The following is a 20,844-nucleotide window of genomic DNA, read 5'->3' as shown; positions in this document are numbered from 1 at the left end:
TATAACTCACATATTAAGCCAGTCCCTGGCACCAACCTCACCTCCTCCAATTCTTCCTCTCGCCCTGTTCCAGGGCCACTATCCTCCTGGCATTCTTTTGCCTCAGGGCCTTTGCCTATGCTGTCCCCTCCACCAGAAAAGGCTCTTCAGCCAGAAGGCTACATGTCACACCCCTTCCACCTGCAAATACTTTCTCAAACATCCTGTTTCCTAACCACCTTATTTAACATTGCAACTCCATTCCCAGATTCTCTACTCCCTTTTCTTGCTTTATTTTATTTTTCATTGCACTGGACTGTCACGAAGACAGGAATTTTTATCTGTTTTATTCATGGTTGTAACCCCAGTGCCTATAATAGTGTCTGGCAGAAATAAGTGTTTTAATATCTGCTGAATATATTCAGTGAATTTATTAAATGCTAATTACCTCCTAAGACCCTAAGCATAATAAGTTAAATTTATTGAATTTCATGGTCTACGTGCTTCGTAAGTATTTATTCCCTTGTTCAATCTTCCCAACACTGTGTGACAAAGGTTCTATTATCACTACATGTTTACAGATGGAAAAATGTATCACAGGGAGAGCAAGTAAATGAACCACAGTTAAGTGACCAGTGCTAAGCGGCAGCAACAACAGCACACTCTTCACTTCTCACATGTCTTTTAACTTCCCCCAAATGGCCTTATATTGGTTCTATCACCTCGAACTGTTGGTCGCTTACTGTAAAGAGTAAATTGATGTCTGTGTGGTATGTACCTCTTTCTAAAAAAGAACACGAGACACTTTGCTTTAGATATTATTTTCTTCTTACACAAAGGAGGAAGAGAAATGGGAGGGAAAGAAGAAAGCCGGACCGTCACAATTACCAAGAGACAACAGGGGAAAGAAATAGAGAACTCAGGGCTTGGCTCTAGTGTCGTCTAGAAGTTATTAGCTAAGAAAATAAGAAAAATATCCTGAATGAGCTGGAACATGAACATAAGTCTGTACCAAGTCTAGCTACTTAAAAAAAAAGACTTCAAAAATACAAATTGGAGGCCCCTGGAAGCCCTGGGTCTATGAGCCCCACAGAGCCTGGCCCATGGCAGGGGAAGCAGAAAACTTGGTTCAGAAATTCTAAGTAGAAGCAATAATAGCAATGAAGCCAACTAAGCGGACATCCAGATCATACCCTCTGGTGTGGTCATATCAGGCTTTTATAGCCAACAGCACTTCTAACTGGTTGGTGCCTCTACTGTACTTGTGAACTATTCTGAAATTCATCCCTGAAGCTAACACTTACAAAATGCTTAATAAATCCCAGGCTCCATGCGGAGAGCTTTCACAGATTAATTTATACAATCCTCATTAACTTCTCCAAAATCACAAGGGCGGGAAGTATGTTCCCAAGGGCACAAAGCGAAGTGGTCGAGCTGGACACACTGAAAGTCCAGCTGACCCCTGGTCTGTTACCGTTAGAAGGACCCGAGCTTCTATGTAAGTACAGGTTCCTCCAGATCGTTCTTCCTTCTCAACAACTGCTTTGGCCCTTTAAGTCATCCCAAACAAGCTCCTTGAAGGCTCAAATTCTGTGTTATTTATTTCTGTCTCTGGCACAGTGTCTGAGACATGGTAGGAGTCTGACAAATGTTTATGGAATGAATGAGTGTATGAGAGAACAAATGAATGGAGTGACTAGACGTTTATTTTTATACCTGATCTGAAAAATGGCACTTCCTAAGACAAAAGACCCCTTGGCTATGAATGTGGGCTTAGACAAATCATGTACGCGATCGAGAGGAGCCAGCTCCAAGTTTTCAGACGGGACGTTAAAACAGTAGAACAACAGCGACAGTCGAGCAGAACAACGTGCGAAATAAAAATAATTAAAATAAACCTTAACTAACTCCACCTCCCTTTTCCACCACAAAGTAGGGTTAAGCTGTGGGAGGAGACGTTTAATCCGCTCAAATATAGGGTGAACTTAATTTTATAATCTTCCTGATCTCACAGGCTTCTTCAAAGCCCAAGGCCTACTGTACTTAGAAACGCAGGCCTGCTACTCCTAAACATGGGCGTCCGTGATCTCCTTATGTTTATTAAAGGGAAATCACGGTCTGAATGATTATTCTTTATGTTTTAAATGTTAATGTTTTGTTATTCAGAGTCGATTTTACCTTAATCGGGTCTATTCTTCCTTAAATACAAACTTGGTAACATATTTAAATTGTGTAAGAGCCACTAAACAGAAAACTGAAAAAGAAACTTCCAGAATGTCTCTCTGAAAATAAAAAGTTTCGACTCTTCTCCCTCCGTCTATCCCACTCATATACTTTTTCATACAGTTTTAAAAACAGCTAACTTAAAACATTAGAGTAGAATTCTCCTTTCCCTAGAAGGAAGATCTAAAACCAACCCCCCAAAAGAGAGTTTTCCTGCTTCCTTCCCTTTTCTCACTCTGAAAATAATGTCTGCCCCTAAAGACTAGAATGGGATTCTCGTTTTAACTTCAAATGAAGCAAATATTATGGCTGTATTACTGCTCATGAACAGGAAGAAAATTACTCATCCATTCCACAGAGATATCTAAAACCAGAAGACTCAACACAGTTTCTCCCGTCTTAAAGGATCCAGTGTGATGGGATTAAATTTCACAAATTCCAAAATACATTTACGATATGGGATTTTAAAATTTAATCCCTTCGCCATTCACTTTAGTTTTGAACAGCTTGTTTATCTTCTTCCTGCTAAGCACAAAATGCAGCGCAGAAATGGAAACCAGATTTCTTTATGTAGTGGATTTCATGTGGTTTCCACATTTCTCCTGGCAGCAGTTTCCCAGCAGACATTCATCTAAAAAATTCCTCCTTGTGATTTTTAAGCAAGATGGCATCTGTAGCATTTTGTGGCGTATTCAAGCGCACTCTCAAATGCACTGCAAATGGTCATGTATTACAGCGTTCTAACTGCAGTTTGTATTTTAAATCTTTGTAAAGGTAAATAAAAATATCATGTACAGAAACTGGAAAGGAGATTTTTCGTGGTCTTGATTCTTCCTTAAGAAGGACTCCCCTTGGGGAGCCTGGGTGGCTCAGTGGGTTAAGCCTCGGCCTTTGGCTCAGGTCATGGTCTCAGGGTCCTGGGATCGAGCCCCGCATCGGGCTCTCTGCTCAGCAGGGAGCCTGCTTCCTCCTCTCTCTCTGCCTGCCTCTCTGCCTACTTGTGATCTCTGTCCATCAAATAAATAAATAAAATCTTTTTTTTTAAAAAAAAAAAAAAGAAGGACTCCCCTTTTTTTGAGTCTTCACATTCAGGATGATCTCAAATTGGTTCCAAGCACTTACTGGCCAGATGCCATGTGAGAAGCCCCCATGCAGCTGCCAGAAGCCACAGGCACAGACCCTGCCCTCAGGGAGCTTCTAATCCAGTACGAAAGGTGATGCATATCAGAGCAAGACAAACTTCTCAGATTCTGTGAGAAGAATCGGCAGAGCACAAACTGCAAATGGATGAATGAACGAAATGGACAATAAAGTCTATGCAGTTATTTGAAAGTATTAGGTATACAACATTCTCTGGAGCCATGAAAAAGCAGATTTAAAGTAAAACAGCATGATTGATCTAAAACTCTAATATTCTCTCTCCTCCCTTCCGAAGACATTGACTGTTTTGTTTTGTCTTGTTTTGCTTTGTCTCAAAAGTTGCTGGCTCATAAGAGAATTATTTTAAAAGCCACGAGGAAGGATAAAAGCAATGGAATGTAGTTTAGGAGCTACTTGTTTTTAAGTGATGCACACATCGGGTGAAATTCATCCATCTGAAAATTAAAGAGGAAAAAATAAAAAATCTTTTTAAATCATGGCGTATGTATTTTCACCGATTCCTCCATTCTAATCCCTCGTTCTGAAAAAAATAATAATAAAATAAAAAAAATAAAAACAGGAAGACTTTGGGACTGGAGACACTGATCCAGAGAGGGGCGGAGAGGGAAGGACAAGCAGAGAAGAGGAGAAGGAAAGAATAAGCCCGGAGGACGCGGGGAGCTGGAGAGGAGGGAGTTGGGGGAAGTCCGAGGGGGAGACGAACCATGAGAGACCGTGGAGTCTGAGAAACAAACTGAGGGTTTTGGAGGGGAGGAGATGGGGGGTTGGGGGAGCCTGGTGGTGGGTGTTATGGAGGGCCCGGATCGCACGGAGCACTGGGTGTGGTGCATAAACAATGAATTCTGGAACACTGAAAATAAATTTAAAAAAAATGAGCAATAAGCCCATTTTCTGAATGCCTTTCGGTCACTTGGTAGAGGTGTGTTGACACATACCAGATGGAGGGACATTAACACATGTCACTGCCTTTTGACACAACTAGTTGAGCTAATTCTCTGCTTTTCTTCTCTTCAAACATTCAGGGCCGCCAGCAAAGTCACCGAGGGTAGAAACTTTTCTGCCCCAAGGCACCGCCATGACGACTGTCCAAACTATTACCCTAGGAGTTACTGCAGAACGCTTTCGAAAGTATCCCAAATCATTTTATCTGTATCATTTAATTCAGGCGGTCTCCCAATGGCCTCCTCCCAACCACCTCTCGTTTGACAAATGAGAAAATAGGAGAATTGAAGTAGAACCAATCAGTTCTGGTGCTCCTTCTCGTACACCTCAGCTGCATCCAAGAATACAAAGGTTTAAGCATATTGTACACCTGAGACCAATATAGAACTGTATGTTAACTAACTGGAATTAAAACAGAACATTGTTTTTTAAAGTAGGCTCTAAGCTCAGCACGGAGCCCAACGTAGGGCTTGAACTCACAAACCTGACACCCATCCCTGAGCTGAGACCAAGAGTCAAACGCTCAACCGACGGAGCCACCCAGGCACCCCTAAAACAAGAACTTTTTAAAAAAATGTTTAACTTCAAAGATGTGGAATTTCTTCAAGAATGATGAAATTTTGAAATCAAATAGAATTAATTAAATCCATACAAACACTAAATCAAATCACCAAACATCTTCTGCCCCAGGCCCTGAGCGACTTGGTTTAGTGTTTTCACAGTGAATGCTAATTCAAAACGTCCACTTCATGGTCACAGTATACACTGGTAGTTGAAATGGCTTTCAGCATAGCCTTTCCAGTTTCCAACAGCACGCACATACACAAAAATTCACCGAAACTCCTCTTTATTGAATGTGAAGGAGATAGGTACCATGTACTGCGGAATGGTAGTTTTAAGCGGAGAATTTTATATACTCAGAAAATCCCGCATATACATAATACAGAGAGAAACACACTGAAAATGATCCAGGAGAGGAATGCGGCAAAAGTGAATCTTCCTCTAAATGACTCTGAATATGCAACACACGATCTAAACAAAATTAAATTAAACAATAATAAAGTTAGACTCGACATTAACAAATTGGATCCAACCTAACCAGTACTCACATTACTGCGTGACCAACACTGATTATTTTATGATCTGAATGCAAAGATGGAAATAAAATTAAGGTTGATTCGGAAAACAGGACAAAATTTAGTTGCAAATCACCTCCCACTAGCTTTCTTACACATTGTTAAAGATTTAAAAAAAGGGGGGGGGGTACTAAACTTTCCAAAAATTAACCAACTGAAATGTGGTACTGAAAATGTCGTGGTCTGGAATCATGAAAAAAGGGAAGGAAATCCACTATACTCAACCTGGCCTCACTACTGACAAAGGTGATTCTACAAAAGTCAAAAGGTTTCTCTTAGGCTACTTATTATAGTTCCTGTTTTCTCTGTTCAGAAAACAAAAAGAAGACCAAAACAAAACAAAACAAAACAAAAACAATTCTAAGTTCTTTTGGTTCTTTACTGAGCTTCTCAGTAATGTCGTTTCACCAGGCCCTGAAAACGCAAGTTGAATTCTAAGCACTGTTTCCAGGAGTTGATGCGCACCCAGGGCCGCCCTCAGATATTTCCAGGGGGGTCCAGATCACTCAAAGAAAAATCTATTTAGAATTCTACTGGTTCTCCAGCAAAACAAGCCAGAAAGCAATCATTATCCACTCTGGCCAATGAAATACAAGACCAGGCCTTTTCTTGAAAAAAAAACCAGGTGAAATGGAAAGAAAGTGAAATGTACCAGAAGAAAACTCTGTTACAAAAAAAGCAGAGGTTGGGGGTAAACTATTCCCTAACAAAAGCGAACCAACAGGACCCAAAGTGTGTGTGCAGTTTTTAAATGCAAGGAGCAGTAAGTCCCCTCTGAAGAAATCAGTCCCCTTCAGATGTTACATTTGAACACGTCTCCTTTCGAATTTACACCTGTTAACTTTCAATTGTTCCTGCAAAGCTCTGACAGGCACAATTTTTTAAAAAATGGGTTAAATGTGCACACATTTCACAAATAAAACTAATGCCTACCATTACAAAAAACATTGAACACACTCTGGCCTTAAAAAAAAAATAGGTTACTTTAAAAAGGGAAAGAATTTGATTTTGATGTTGCTAAATTCTCACATAAAGATCTGGTTTCGTTTAAAAAAAAAACACACACACATAATACACACATTTGTACCTAGCCATCCGCACACATTTATGCACACACGTGTGTGTTAATATATACATAAAAAACTATAATAAAAGTGGATAAACTCAAAAGAGAGTAAGCACATTGTGGGCTTTTCAAAAAGATTCTCTAAAACGTTATCTTAAGGAGCCAGCTCTACCACTGCAGTGTTTCCACAACAATCCTGCTGTCTTTCTTTCAGAATCAAGTATTTTCTTCTATTTTTACTCATTTTACACATACATGGTTTATTTACTGAGTGAGATTATAAACATCTTGAAGAAAATAACACACTTTGTTCCTGAACAAGCCCTGCTGTTACTTGGGCTTTGGAGTCATGGTACCCAAGAAACCAGCTGGGAAACCAGGGGCAGTCACTGAAGCAAGGTGGGGGTCCGGCTGGGCCCTCAGGGCAGCACCTAACGTGCACGAGGTGCAGGCCTGGGCCAGGCCCTGTTCCAAGCTTTCATCACACGCTGTTAGCCTTTTTCATTCTCAAAGAAAACCAATCTTAAAGATCTGGGAAGTGGAGCCCAGAACAGTTAAATAACCGCCAAGGTCACATAGCAGGTCGTGAGGCCAGGGTTCAAACACACACCGTCTAGCTCCAGAAGCCTCGCACCGGACTGCCTCCCCCACCCTCCCCTTCTTCATCTGTAGCCGAGGAGAAATCCTACCTTCGGGCTTGTGGGATAACATCCCATCACATGTGAACAAAACTAGCCCAGGGGCCTGACATAAAATAAGTGCTCAAAAAGAAAAGGATTAAGGACACAAAACAAACCTATAAATGGAAAACCGTACACTTTCCTTTCTCTATAGCTTTTGCACTATAGTCCTGAAGGTCAGTGAAGTTACCTGATCTGATTCTGTATGGTGAACTGAAGCCATTTGGGGTTGATTAATATGCAAATAATGTAACTGTTTATAAACATATACAGTTAATACTCACCAGCAACATGTAAATAACCTTTCAATACGAACTAATTGATTCACCAAGTGCTTTTCCTTTTTTTTTTTTTCCTGTACAAGTAACGCACATTGCCATGGTGGCATGAATAGAAGTATTTTGATATGGTGTCATATGTCCCCTGAAGAAATTCTCCAGAGTCTGAACAGAATTAAGAGACCAGTGATTACAATATACTCAACTAAACAGATGTATGTGGGATCAAACCCTTCTAGCAATTCATATAATTTTTATTTCCACTTTTGAATATACCAGAAGATTATAAATCCTAAAACAAAGATACTGTGCCATGTATGCCACAAGGACGTCTATCACCACTTACAGACTTGGAGCTTCTGAAACGACCCTACACAACTGTAGGTGCTCTGGGTAAGGCAGAAACTTCCCGTCACACACGGCCTGCCCTGAAGCCAATACGCTTCACTTGAGCCCCCAGTCACGGAAAGGTCACCTTCTATAGCCCTGGGGGGAAAACGTGCTTTCTGAGTCTTCATGGGATGCACACAGAGACTTTTTTCCTTTCTTTTTTGCTATCATGCATGCTCCTTTCTGAGTCATACTAAGGAAATAAAACATTGGTGATGCCAAAAGACATCAGGAGGCAATATTCTAAAATGGTCAGTGACCCAAGGACACCATATTGTTCTTGTCCAAGCGAGCCAGGGCTCATTTTAAAGTCTGATTGTAACGTGGAATTCAATGGGAGCTCAGAGCACATAGCATTCAGATGATGCTCGCCAGCTTTTGGGGGCGGAAGCAGGCAGCAGACTGCATTCCTAGTACGCTCTCACTTAAAGTCTGCCTGGAGAGGCCAGCACCAATTTTCCTACCCCTTTATCTTGCTTTTCCCTAAAGATTTCAAGACAGTGCTTGAAATTTTACTGGAGTCATAAATCATATATTTACCTTCATGCGACTGGTTTCCAAGAGAGCCAGAGTTTTTAAGGTTTGTCTGCCGGATGTATTATGTTACTGAAACGCAGAAATGGCTGCTGTGCACGACAGTGGTTCGTGAAACTCTGAGTCGTAACATTATCTTTCTCAATTGAGTTGAGGAAAGAATGTTCATAAAATATATACTGCTTTTGGTTAGGGGCTGATTTCTAAATAAACAGACTCAGCAATGGAAAGTCTACAGACTGGCAAAACAAAACGTGCATTAGTAAATGTACGTTTTAAAATCAACTCTCTCACAGTCTTCGCGTCTTATAAGCATTTCAAAGGCTGAAAACCCAATTGCAGTAAATTTATGATTTATAGCTGTTCTAATTCAACTTCTTTTTCAGTTGCTGAAGGAAAATCTGTGGATTCTTCTGGCCTATTTCTCCTCCATTTTATAGCCTCTGACGTGGCCTCTCTGCCTGAGAGGGAACCGCACTGCAGAGGTCCGAAGGCGGCCATCTGAAGTCAGGGAAGGGCAGGAAAGCGTTTGCTACAACAAATCTCCCAGTCCTTCTGGGCCCCCCAAAATAGGAAATGCTGGTGATTAGGGGATTACATTGCTTCCAATTAAAAAAAAAAAAAGTGCCAACCCGCACAACATGAAGCCGAACGAAGTGGGGGCATCTTTCCTAATTTGCAATGAACTGGGATCAACTAGATTTTTATCGCAAATACAAAGTGGGAATGAGAAAACAACAAGAAAGGAAATGCCACAACTTGGTTAGATCCTGCTTTTCACACCAGATTATGGGACCGGTAGCTACCAGGATGCTTCCAGAAGATTACAAGGCCAAAAATAACCAAGGAAATATGGTGGGCCCAAATGTTCACCTTTATTTCTAAATCAGTAGTGCAGGCTGACACACAACTGGAGGACACCTACATCCATGTTTCCCACTTGAGATTAAAAAATAAGGTAGTTTTAATTCTTGCATCATTGTCATGATAAAGGCTTGATCAGAAAGTGCATGCGTACTATGTAGCTTTTATCATTCTTTGACCAAATACTAAATGACCTGCCACAGGCCAATAAAGTGTACAGACAGCATCCCTGCCCTCAGGTAGCTTATATTCTATTTGGGGAAAAATCCACATACGTGCAACACTTGGTAACACTGCAGTAGAGAACTAAGAGGACAGCGGATAATTAGCGAATGAATAACAGAGAATAGAAGTGCTGTAAGAACCCTGTAGCGGAGAGGGTCTCTGTGAGAGGACAATATGCTTCAGGGTACAGGTGTCTGCGTTAGAACAAGCCTGAGTTCTGCCGCTTACTGTAATTCCACGAAGCAATATGCTTAACTACAAGCCTCAGTTTCACCAGCAGTAAAATGGGAATGATGATACCTGCCACATAAATCATACAAAACTCATACACTGTATGTGGAGAGATTTTGTACTCTGTAAAGAAGCTATAAATGGCCACTGAGAAGACGGTAAAAAGAATCACACAAAACTGTTACCACTGATCAGGGAGAGCAGAAAGGGTTAGGAGGTCGGCAGGGGAGAGGATCAACTTTTCTTTACACACTTTCTATTGTTTGGACTTTAACAACACCTATGCACCAATTTTGTGACGAAAAAATTAAAGCTGTATCCATATTACCTGTGACACCATATGTAGGTGTCATAAGATACTCTACTGTAAACACTAGTAGCCCTGTCCCTTCATGAGTACAAAGAAACAAGACATGGTCCCGGTTTCAGTTTGAGTATTTCTAAAGGTATAAAGATGTGCCAAGCTTGGGAATGGTAACCAACTGAAACAGTGTTTTCTTTCCATGACATTTCAAAATAGAGCAAATTTTATAGTCACCCCAAACTATCCACTGATTCAAACAATCACTTTGGTCAATATGTTTTGAAACAGCCAACTTATTTAAGCAAAAATCTTAAATAACATTAGTTCTCAAAGGCCAGTCTTTGTTGGCACATCACTGTGCTTTCTAGAGCCCATCACATGGCAGGTATTTAACGGATAACTTTGCAGACATAGAAAAGGTCCTCAGGCCATTTACAAATGAATACCGAGGACTTCCCACAGAGGCATGGAAGATTTTGTAGAGGGAATCTGATCACAGATTAAGCATTAACTCTTAACATTATAAATTCTTAACATTCTTAACATTAACAATTCTTAACATTTTAAGTAAGTGTGAGCCCTTTGAGGGCAGGAATCGTGTCTTCTCAATCTTCAGATGCCCAGTCCCTAGCATCGGGACCAGTATGTGAGGAGGCAATAATGAATATTTGTTGAACTATTCGAAGGAAAGATAACTCTAAAACATTTTAGTCAACTAGATGCCCAACGCGACGAGCACATACGCTAAGAACAAAACCTGTATAGTTGTACTCTGTAGAAAAGCAATTAAACTTCTTCAAAAACAGTAAAGATAATTATGAATTTGAGTTCCTTAGAGAAAACCTCATAAAAGTCCCTTTTTGAGGAAGGTTCGCTCCTACGTTTGAGAAACTACAGATGTGTGAGTAAGAAGAAATTGCGGAGCAGTTTGATGAGAACCACCTTCCACGTGCCTTATCCAAAATTACCAAGACACGTCCCATCCATCAATGGGAAGAGAAGAGGGCAGGGGAAAGGCTTTCACTATTTGTGGCCGAAACAAGCCCACACCTGGAATGCTGGATTCCTGGCTGACTACTGCCTCTCTCTCTCTCTCTCATGGCTCCTCTAGGATGATTTGTGAATAAACATATAGACACTGAGCAAGGACAGAGTTGGTATTCATGGGTAATAAGACTATTAGAGTGTGTGTAGTCACACTCGTCTATTCCAAGTATTATAGGAGCAGTAATAGGGCAGGGGGAGGCGAGAGAGAGCATACGGGGCTCGCTCAAGCACTGCGGGACAGGCCCTATGGACATAAGTATGGAAGTGGAAACACAGTGATAGGAAGAAACTCCTCTGATTTCCACTGATGCTTTAACCCCCCCCCCCATCAATGATGTACCCAGTGCTAATCTCTTTGTTCCACCCTGAATTACTGGATAATTCATTTTTATCTTACTTAATCTTCCTACCAAGGTGACCAGGACTTGTCACAACTTCGGATTCCATTAGTGGTATATGTTAATTCAAGAGAAGACATTTCATGGTACGTGAAGGCTTTAAGATGGCTCTCACTCGAAGCTTTTGGAAATATTCAACCCAATATATTTAAAAGAGGTAGATTTTTTCTGCTTCTAATAAGTATCGCATAAGGCCAGTAGAAATGAACCGCTTTAGCTGTAATTCTTTAAAGATTACTGAGTTTCATAGTTTGGCTACTCAAATGATATTTGGAAGCTACCTAGGAATTTTCTCACATTTTGATCTCTGGAAGGGCAATTCATCAAGCTCTTGTTTGAGGTAACTCGAACTTTAATCAGAATTCTGTGGAGGGGGGGGGGCAGTCGCAGGGCCATCTACCCAGAATCTTCAACAGCGTATATAATTGAAAACAGCAACAATGGGAGAAGTTGAGGAGATGCCAGTGGGCTGGTATGTTCTAACCTCTGGTCAAGCAGTACTTGGCAAATCTCAACAGATTTCGTTAACTCGAGATAAAAACTTAAGCAGTGGCATTCCATTAAAATAAAATGAAATCTTCACACAGAATCAAGAATTCCCAGTGAAGAAGAGTGCTGTACCTAAGAGCACAGATCGACCAGAGGCAATTTGTTAGAAGACTGAAGTCGGGATTTCGTAGTGCAAGAAACTAAAGAAACTTGAAAGTTTCTTTAGGTCAAGCCATACAGCACGGCACTCGGGGAGCCAGCCAGCATCGCTGAGGGAAACGAGGAAGGCCACATGTGGAACTAATTACTCATGTAGAGGCCATGACAAAGAACATTTCTCCAGACTTTTCATGGGGGCTTCACTTTCAGGAAGTTGCTATAATTACTGTTCAAGTCTAGAGCAGCCTGCAAGCCGCTGACAGATCCAACAGACGAGGAGGAGGAGGGAAAGAGACAGGAAAAAAAAAAAAAAAGAACTTATCTGCCCTTTTTGACGAGTGAAATACCAGAAAATAAAGTGCCACAGGAAAGCTCCAAAGAGTTGGCAAATGAGCCCTGACTTCCAGTGTTCAACTTTTTGTTTACTTTCTTTCTTTCTTTCTTTTTTTTAAATCTACCCTCTATCTTCAAATTACTTTTCTAGCCTGGACCAGACAGCAGATTTGTATTGTACTTCTACACTAACTCACTTTCAGTTGGCCACAGCAGAACTGTACATCTCGACTCTTTTCTTTCTTTTCTTTTCTTTCTTTCTTTTTTTTTTTTTTTACAGCTTTTCCATACTGAGGCCCACTTCCTGCCCAGTTGAGGAAAAAAATCTGGCCTGAAGATGAAATGACTGCTTAACATTACACTAAAACATCTGGTACCATTTTACGCACAGACCCATGTCTGAGAGCAGGCGATCCTAGCGGTCTCTCCAGCGGCACCGCGCATACCCAAACCTCCCCAGGGTGACATCATCCCATATATGGACTCTCCAGCCCAGCCCTCCCCCTTTTCCTGGTCCTAAATTCATTGCCAGTTCCCCAGTCTGCAGCAAATGTGCCACGTCAAGACTGGAAATCACAGCCCTTGAGTGTGTCTCAGTCAGTGCAGCAGAATTCTGGGGGGAGAGCCGAAAGCTACCCCCGGCGCAGGAAGGGAGGCTTTTCCCAAAGACCGGGAGAGGATTTTAAGTGCATAGATGGAAGCTTCGGGAGATCCTGCTCCGTCGCCCCAGTGTTCAGACTACCTGTTCAGGACAATGCCGTTGTACAGTAGTCTGCACATTGGTTAGACTGGGCAAGGGAGAGCAACGCTGCGGACGTCCGGGGACCAAAGTGGCTGTTTCCAAGGAGAAGACTTTTGTCTGCTTTTTCAAATCTCACGCCCAGTGTTTTTCTTCACAGGTTTTGCACACTAGGGACCCAGAAGCCCTCGGGGACACTGCTGAGAAAGGAGCGCTCGAAAGAAGAGCTGTGGGTAAGGCCTTCTTGAGCGCTCACCTGGTCTGTGCCCAGGAGAGCCGAGGTGGGGAGCCAAGGGCCTGCGAGGGAAACGAGGGAAACGGAGGGCTCCGTGCGGTGGGGGGCAGCGCGGCCGCCCTCGAGGGAGGAGCAGCCTGGGGTACAGAGCGATTTATTGTATGCTGTTTGATTTCTGAAGACTCCTACGTCAAGTATTTCCTTAAGGTCAAAGATTTTCCCACTTCCAACCGAAACATGAAAACACTCGAAACACTTCAGAGTAATTTAATGAGGCTGGTTTTTAATTGTTGAACTTAATAATCCAAGGGCCTAAAAACTTATCTGAGTAAGGGCTACAGTAGAAATTTTAACATCCCAGGATTGAATCCATTTTGCCTCCAAGTAAAGACTATCTGCTATTTGTAAAATGCTATCCGAACAGTGCTTTTTGGGAAAATTTACTTACATACTATAAATACCAGGAATAGTAGTATCTAACAATAAAAGTAGAGGCTGCCAAGGTTTTGCCCACCAGACGAGGCAGACGGGACTGACCCAGAAAGAGCGCCAACCCAGAACTCAGTGAGTCAGCAACTGATTAAGTCGGAGAACAGCAGACACCTCTGTCTACAGATACCCCACTACGTATCTCTGTGGTACAGTTTTATTTTTTTTTAATCTGAAAATGGTTGATAATTGCTGGTCAGCGGAGCCCTCATGCCGCTGCTATTTTACGATGCTGCTATTTCCACGAGCATTTAAAATGATAAGGCACTTTGTCTAGAAACCCGCTGATAAAAAAGGAATTTGTAAACAAAGGCACAGTTTTCTTTGGTCCGTTTCCAGCTGTCCTGGAGGTGAAGGGGGGTGGGGAGAAGGTGGGAGGGAGGAAATCCCTCAAGCTGAATGAAATCCCAATAGCGAGAAGAACAGAGAAAGTCTGGTTGCAACGTGATCCATCCTGCACTGTAAAGGTGGGCCTCCTAAAGAAAGTTCTGGAAGAATGTTACTGCCTCACCCCTAATTCCCTCAACCTCCATTTTATAGAACTATTTTATATAATGAAAACATCTGTTCTATAGGCTTTTACGAAAAAATGAAGAGCTCTCTTTTGTCCTCCTTTAAATTCCTTAAAATTACAGCAGTTCCTGAACAAATCCTTTTCTAAATGGTACATTTTGTAACAATCTAAAAATTGTAACAAGTTCTCTTTTGTGAAACATTTTATGACAAAAAAGTTTCCCCAAGTTATCTTTCGTGAAAACGATTTACTTTTTAAACTACCCTTTTGATCATCCCCAAACTGGTATAAAGAACATATAGGTTATCTCTTCTATTCATACTTTTTATTTGAAAAAAAGCAAGGATATCTATTTAGTCATCTTCTCCACTTCTCCACTTAAATGATATGATAAAGCCATCCTTTGTTTTTTCTGTTGTGACCTGGAAGCCTGCATATTAATTATTTTTAATAGAACAAGAGATATTTAAAATATCCATAGTTCCTCTTACACAAGGAAACTGAAAACAAACAAACAAACTATGAGGTAATTACAGAAGCTTATTTTCTCAAGAAATACATTTTTACTAGTTGATGCACTTACTAAAGAAGAAATGTAGCTATAAAAGACTTTGGCAATGTTTAAAGTTTTCCGAAAAATTTTTTTTAAACTATAAATGACAGAATTTCACAACTTGCTTTCCTTTCATGTATATTTAATTTAAATGTCTTTCTTTACATTAAATGGCCTTTCTGATTGTAAGAAACTATCACTGCTCACCCACCAATTCTCTCCCGCAGGACGAATTTTAGTCTGGAGATAGAGGGGACCCGATGGTGTCCTTGGCATAAGTACAGGAATGGGAACCTTAAGAATTGATTTGTAGAGGGTTAGCCTAGGGGTGCCTACAAGTGTTCGGTGGAGTCCCGACAAGCCATTTTGATGCAAACTTTTAAATAATGAAAAGAAATCCTACTTACTTTTAAATCGGATGGGCTAAATTCAGGCTCAAAAGTAAAAGCTCACTTTATAAAGCCCTGTGGACTGAAGGCAGGATAGGATGGCCATTCATACGCTGGGCTATACCCCAGCATGAATACACATGTATCGTAAAATAACCTGCTCTCTTTCCAGGGTAATGAGAGCAATGTTTAACTTTATTTTGATATTACTTTATAAGGAGATATACAAATATTTTAGAGGTCATGGGATCTATTCCAGAGGAAACTAACAACAGTGACATCTTCAACTCAAATTACCCTTGGATATGATCGTAAGTATTAAAATTAAATATTGTACATCGTCAGAAAGAGAACAATGCTTGCAGGGCCTGTCCAAATTGCATTTCATAGAAGCTCAGTAGTTATTTTTCATTTTAGTGCGTAGATGACTGGTGAAGTAGGCTAGGTACAAAGATAAAAGCAAAACTTTTTCTGGCATCCAAGAGAAAGGAAATTTAGGGCCTCAGCCTCAACACCATCAATTCTTAATTGGATGAGGATTGATATAAAACATTTTTCAAACCCCATTCCCTTTTTTAAGCCACAGATCTCAAAATCAAAGAAATCACATTGTTTACAGTGGGACAAAGTTTCACACTGATCACTTTCCTGCAGTTAGTCAATAGGTTAACGTCCTTCCGGCTTGGCATTTCTGTCTCTCGGCCCAGATAATGGTGTTTATGTTTTTAAAAGACCAAAATATACTGTCTCCCCCCACCTCTCGCCTTATAGACCACCCAAGCTTTTCACGCCGTGAGAAAAAGCTGAGGCGTAAAGCTTCTAATGAAAGAATTTTTCCTTTTTTTTTTTTTTTAAGGAAATAAGAGGAAAATACAACTTGAAAATGTGAAACAGTTCACTTCCCCACCAGCGTCCATCCTTACTAAAGAGAAGCCCAAACTTCCAATTACTCTGTAAGAGCTCTGCTCCCTAAAAACAATCCATTTTCCTCTTTTCTAAGGAGAGTATCTCAGCCATCACAATAATGTCCAAATAATAACTAAGGGGGCATCACTCAGAAACCCCAACTTAAAATAACCAGAGGGTCAGGCTCCAACCTGAAATGAGGAATCTTCAGGGAAGACAGAAAATTCCTTACTTGGTTTCTTCTATCTTTCTTCTATCTTTTCACCTTAGTGTGCTGTAAACTATGTAAAGTTTGGAAAGGTTTTGAAGGTCTCTTTTTAAAAGCTTTATCAGTTTTAATGAAGTAAATTAAGGAAAATAATTAAATCTTCATTTTGAATATCCTGACCTATCGTGACAGCCAGTTTCCTGAAGTTGTTTTGGTTTAATTTTGCTGTAAAGGATTTAGAAGATAATTCTTTCCTTGTATTTTTTCCTTAAGATAATAAATAAAAGACAAGAGAAAATAAGGTATAATAATCACATCAAAAATTACATGGTGTGATAACAGAAATAGCTCTTTTATATTTTAGCTAGTATTTTAAGTGATAATGAATTGATATTCACTCTAGTTGGGAGACGGAAAAAGAGTCTTGAATGTTTTTTTCAGCCTTCTGTCTTTTTAACAAGATTGAGGGCAGGTTCAACATAACTATGAAGTATGTATATTTCACAACTATAACTGTAGTTTAAAAAGCCATTAGAAAAAAATTTTCCAAAAGTTGTATGAATAGAGCAGTCATTTTTCAGCAAGATTTTCTTCTCCCTGAAAAAAGGCTATGGATTTTCAGGCTCAAATATTTTGGGGTCATCTTGATTTACTAGAACTGTTTCATATTAAAATATAGCATATAAACTCACAAATATTTCTTTCTATTTTCAGGTCGCATGCATCATTCCCTTAATTGAGCAGAGTTAACGGGATCAGATTATTTATGGGAGAGAGAGGGAAAGCTATACAGAATCCCAGTAATTTTTAATTTCCACCAATATACTCTTTGTAAGTGAATCACTCTAAATATCTTCTGTTACACTGTATGCAGTACCAATACCAAAATACTTTCGTAAGGTATTTGTTTTTGCATACTCTGACCTTGTAATTATCTAAATAGCAGCCAAGTTTACTGATGTTTTTGATTCTGTTAGGACAAAAAAAAAAAAAAAAAGAAAGTTCTCTACTCAGAATGATGACCAGAAACAGAATCAGACATTTATTTTCTTGAAATCAAATAAATGGAAAATTGCTCTTATCAGCTCTTTGTTGAAACTGTACCATATCTAATCAATGCATAAAAGTTCAGACGTGTAGAAAACTGCATTTTTTTCAGCCTTTCAAAACATTTTCCTCTCCATAAAGTGTGTTTGCTATTTTCTCAGAATTTTACAGTTAAAGGGAAATAACGACGCGTTTTCTTCAAAATTCTTTGGAAAAAGTCCCAAACTCCACACTCCTTGGACAATAAGGTTTTGTTTTATTTTTGAAGAAATCCCACTTACTGGAATTTTGACTATCTAAATGTTTTGTTTTTTAAAGGGCAAGGGAATTTATTAAATACCTCTATGAATGTGAATTGATCATTTATACTAAAATAGCCAGTAGGATTATCCTTGAGCCACCAGAATTACATTTTCTATCTGTGTTTTTAACACCAGTAACTCTTTCTTACATAAATTATAAGAAAATTTTCCAAGGGGTCTGGTTTTACTCTCTGGATATCAAATGAGGTTTCCTTTCCTATGTTTAAGAAACTATTCTGCAACTGTGTGGTACTACCAATGTCCAAAACACATTCTGAACAGCACTGTGGGAAACAACTTTTTAGTTTATACCCTTTTGATGCCTGGTATGGCGCTATAATTAATTAAGAAGAGGAGCGAGTAAGCTCACAACTGCTTCTTATTTTGGTTTTCACACCCATAACTAAAAACTTTGCATTAAAAAGAACGTGAGAAATTTAAATACGTTCTCGCTGTTTTATGACGTATTGGCAAAAATCCACCCCCTTGTAAAGCAAAGCATCTGATACCAAAGTTGGCTGGTTGAACTGCCAAAGACATTGGGCTCATTGATTATTTTGAAAATGGCTGCCGTTTCCATGTCAATGACAAGTTTCTTTTTCATGGGCAGGGCTATGGCACTTATCTACCACAAGAAACATGTATAAACACAGTCTTTATCTTTAACTTCAGTATTAAAATATGCAGTTTTTGTGAAGAGGAAAAACATCTGGTTCAATTACTCTGAACTCTGACTGCATGTGGGGCCAGTAATACTACTACGAATTGGATTTAAGAATAAACCTTGTGTTTAATCTTTTTTTTTTCTGTTTTCTTTTGTTTTTTTCCTTAAAATTTCAATGTGAGTTTTCAGTTACGACCATTCTCCATGTTAGCACATTTGGAACCGATGTAAAAGTGTACTTTCTGAATAAAGTCAAAAGTCTCACTTGTTTTAGTTCCATAATGTCGTAATGTTTAATTCTATTGTGTGTTTCTCTCCCTTTCCCCCTCACCCTCCCAAATCACCAAATCTGGAAAACAGACTGATTGTGTCTGCCCATGAGCAGAGGAAACCCGAAGGAGCCAAGGGCCTGGCTGGACGGAGTTGCCATGTGTCTGCCTGTCTACACTTGCTGTGCAGAACATGCGCTCACCTGTACAGCAGGCACAGACAGGCAGTCACACGGCAACCCAGCCTGAGTGACCAGCAGCCACTGAGCACGAGCAGCCCTCATGCCGCAGCATCCACACCAAGAGCTGTGGCCAGAGTGAGGGGTGTGGGGGCCTGGGGGTCGGATCTGTTGGATGAATACTTAATTCGTATGTACTATTTTATTACTATATTTTGACTCAAATATTGAAACCCACCAAAAGTAAAGTGAGTGGTGCCGATGAAATATAATAAAACCCATTTCTGAAAATGTTCTCTTTGCCTAAGTGTTGTCAGTAAATTACTACCCTTGACATTAATTGTACACAGCTTTGCAGCACCCTGTAAGCAATACAACAAAACAATATAACTTCAGTCCTACGCTTGACAGAGAAGAAATGATTCTAATAGTTCTACTGCAAAAACTAAGTTTGGTTTTCTAGCTCATGATTTTTTAAGAGAGAGGGAGACAAGAAAACAAGGCAAGAGATAATGTTCCAGGGGATCATGTGTTTTAATAAACTCTACCAGTTTGGGTCTGGGTAAAACATAGTGAAAAGAGGATTTTGAACACAATGTTCATATGTGTTAGAATAGTGGCTTCTCCTCTATTGATATACAGTAAATTGGAATTGAAGCTTCGATAGTCCCAAGTGTACACAAAGACTTACTGATACACAAAGACTTACTACTTTGTCACTGTTTAATTAAGAAGAGATGACACTACAGTTCTAAAGGTGAAATTACCAGGCCAATGCATTCACTTGGAATACATGCTCCCATTCCCTGTAAACCTTGAAACTCTTGAAATGTTTGGGGAATGTGATTATTTTCAAAAAGAGCAAGGAAAGCGGTCGATGGTAACGCAATGTGCACTTTACCATATCTCTTGAGGAAGTGTCAAAGCCTCAGTTTATACACTGTGAACGGGGGAGAAATTATCAGAGCTAGCTTGTGTATATGAACGCTTACACACTGATGGGTAAAAAAGGTGAGAGATCAAATTAGAAAACTGTCAACTTTGATTTGGTTCACTAAAATGTTTTAACTTCAGTATTTAAAATTAATTTCTTCTTCTTGAGATTATGGTTGAACCTTCAAAAACGTAGCACAAGACTACATTAAAATTTTCTGGTTTCTTCAAAACTTAATTAAATATTTCAAATATATAGTTTGGACTAAAAAAACCTATTTTTATTCAGATCATTTTTAAAATGAAAGGTTTAGTCTTAAGGCTAAAAATCCTACGAGGTTAAAGATTTCTAGGATTTGGGGCTATTTTACTAGACCTGACACTATAGTTTCTTAAAAAAAAAAAAAAAAAAGGAAAAAGATTGGGCACAACCGCGAAGTAAAAATATAATTAAGGCTAAATTCTTGCATTTAACGATCTGGCCTTAGGAAATCGGGCCTCTGCAAAAATATACTTCTGAAAAACACACTGAAGTTTCTTCCCTTAAATGAAAGTCCCATGACTGGCAAAGAGAGTACTAAACAATAGTTCAGAAAACATAAAATATAAACAGGAAGGTGATACAAAAATGTCTCCTGAAATATTTACATAGTACCGCCCAGTGTTAAATGTTTTCTATAACCCGCAGCAACTGTCAACAGAAGTCCACATCTGGATTGTTCTACTGGACCCTGCGAGGCAGACCCAGCCCAGTACCTGAGACCCTTCTGGGTGACATGATAGCAGGTCAGAATGTAAAGACTGTTCTACCCCAGCAGACTCCAAAGGGAAATCGAAGCCAGCAGAGTCACCCTTAAGAGAGCCACTCCACTTCAAATAGTGCTCCCGTAAAATGTGAGGTTAACATTTTAGTTTTACCTTTTTTACACTTCACTTTCAAAAAATGCCTGGAGGAATATTATACATATTTAAGTTCAT

At 39.8% G+C, this 20,844-nt stretch overlaps 1 protein-coding gene and 1 long non-coding RNA gene across 6 annotated transcripts in view; one reads left to right on the top strand and one right to left on the bottom strand.

The window, feature by feature from the left end:
• Positions 1–20,844, bottom strand: part of DNM3 (dynamin 3) — a 546,523-nt gene that overhangs the window by 223,298 nt on the left and 302,381 nt on the right. The window lies entirely within an intron of this gene.
• LOC106006212 lies at positions 12,600–19,227 on the top strand. The gene is made up of 2 exons (XR_001180161.2): positions 12,600–16,311; positions 17,187–19,227. It is a non-coding gene; the product is annotated as an uncharacterized LOC106006212 (long non-coding RNA).

Source organism: Mustela putorius, unplaced genomic scaffold (genome assembly GCF_011764305.1).
Source record: "Mustela putorius furo isolate JIRA1106 unplaced genomic scaffold, ASM1176430v1.1 tig00000785_pilon_pilon_pilon, whole genome shotgun sequence".
Taxonomy (NCBI): Eukaryota; Metazoa; Chordata; class Mammalia; order Carnivora; family Mustelidae; genus Mustela; species Mustela putorius.
The sequence above is the reverse complement of the archived record's forward strand: the minus strand, read 5'-3'. Positions and strand labels throughout refer to the sequence as shown.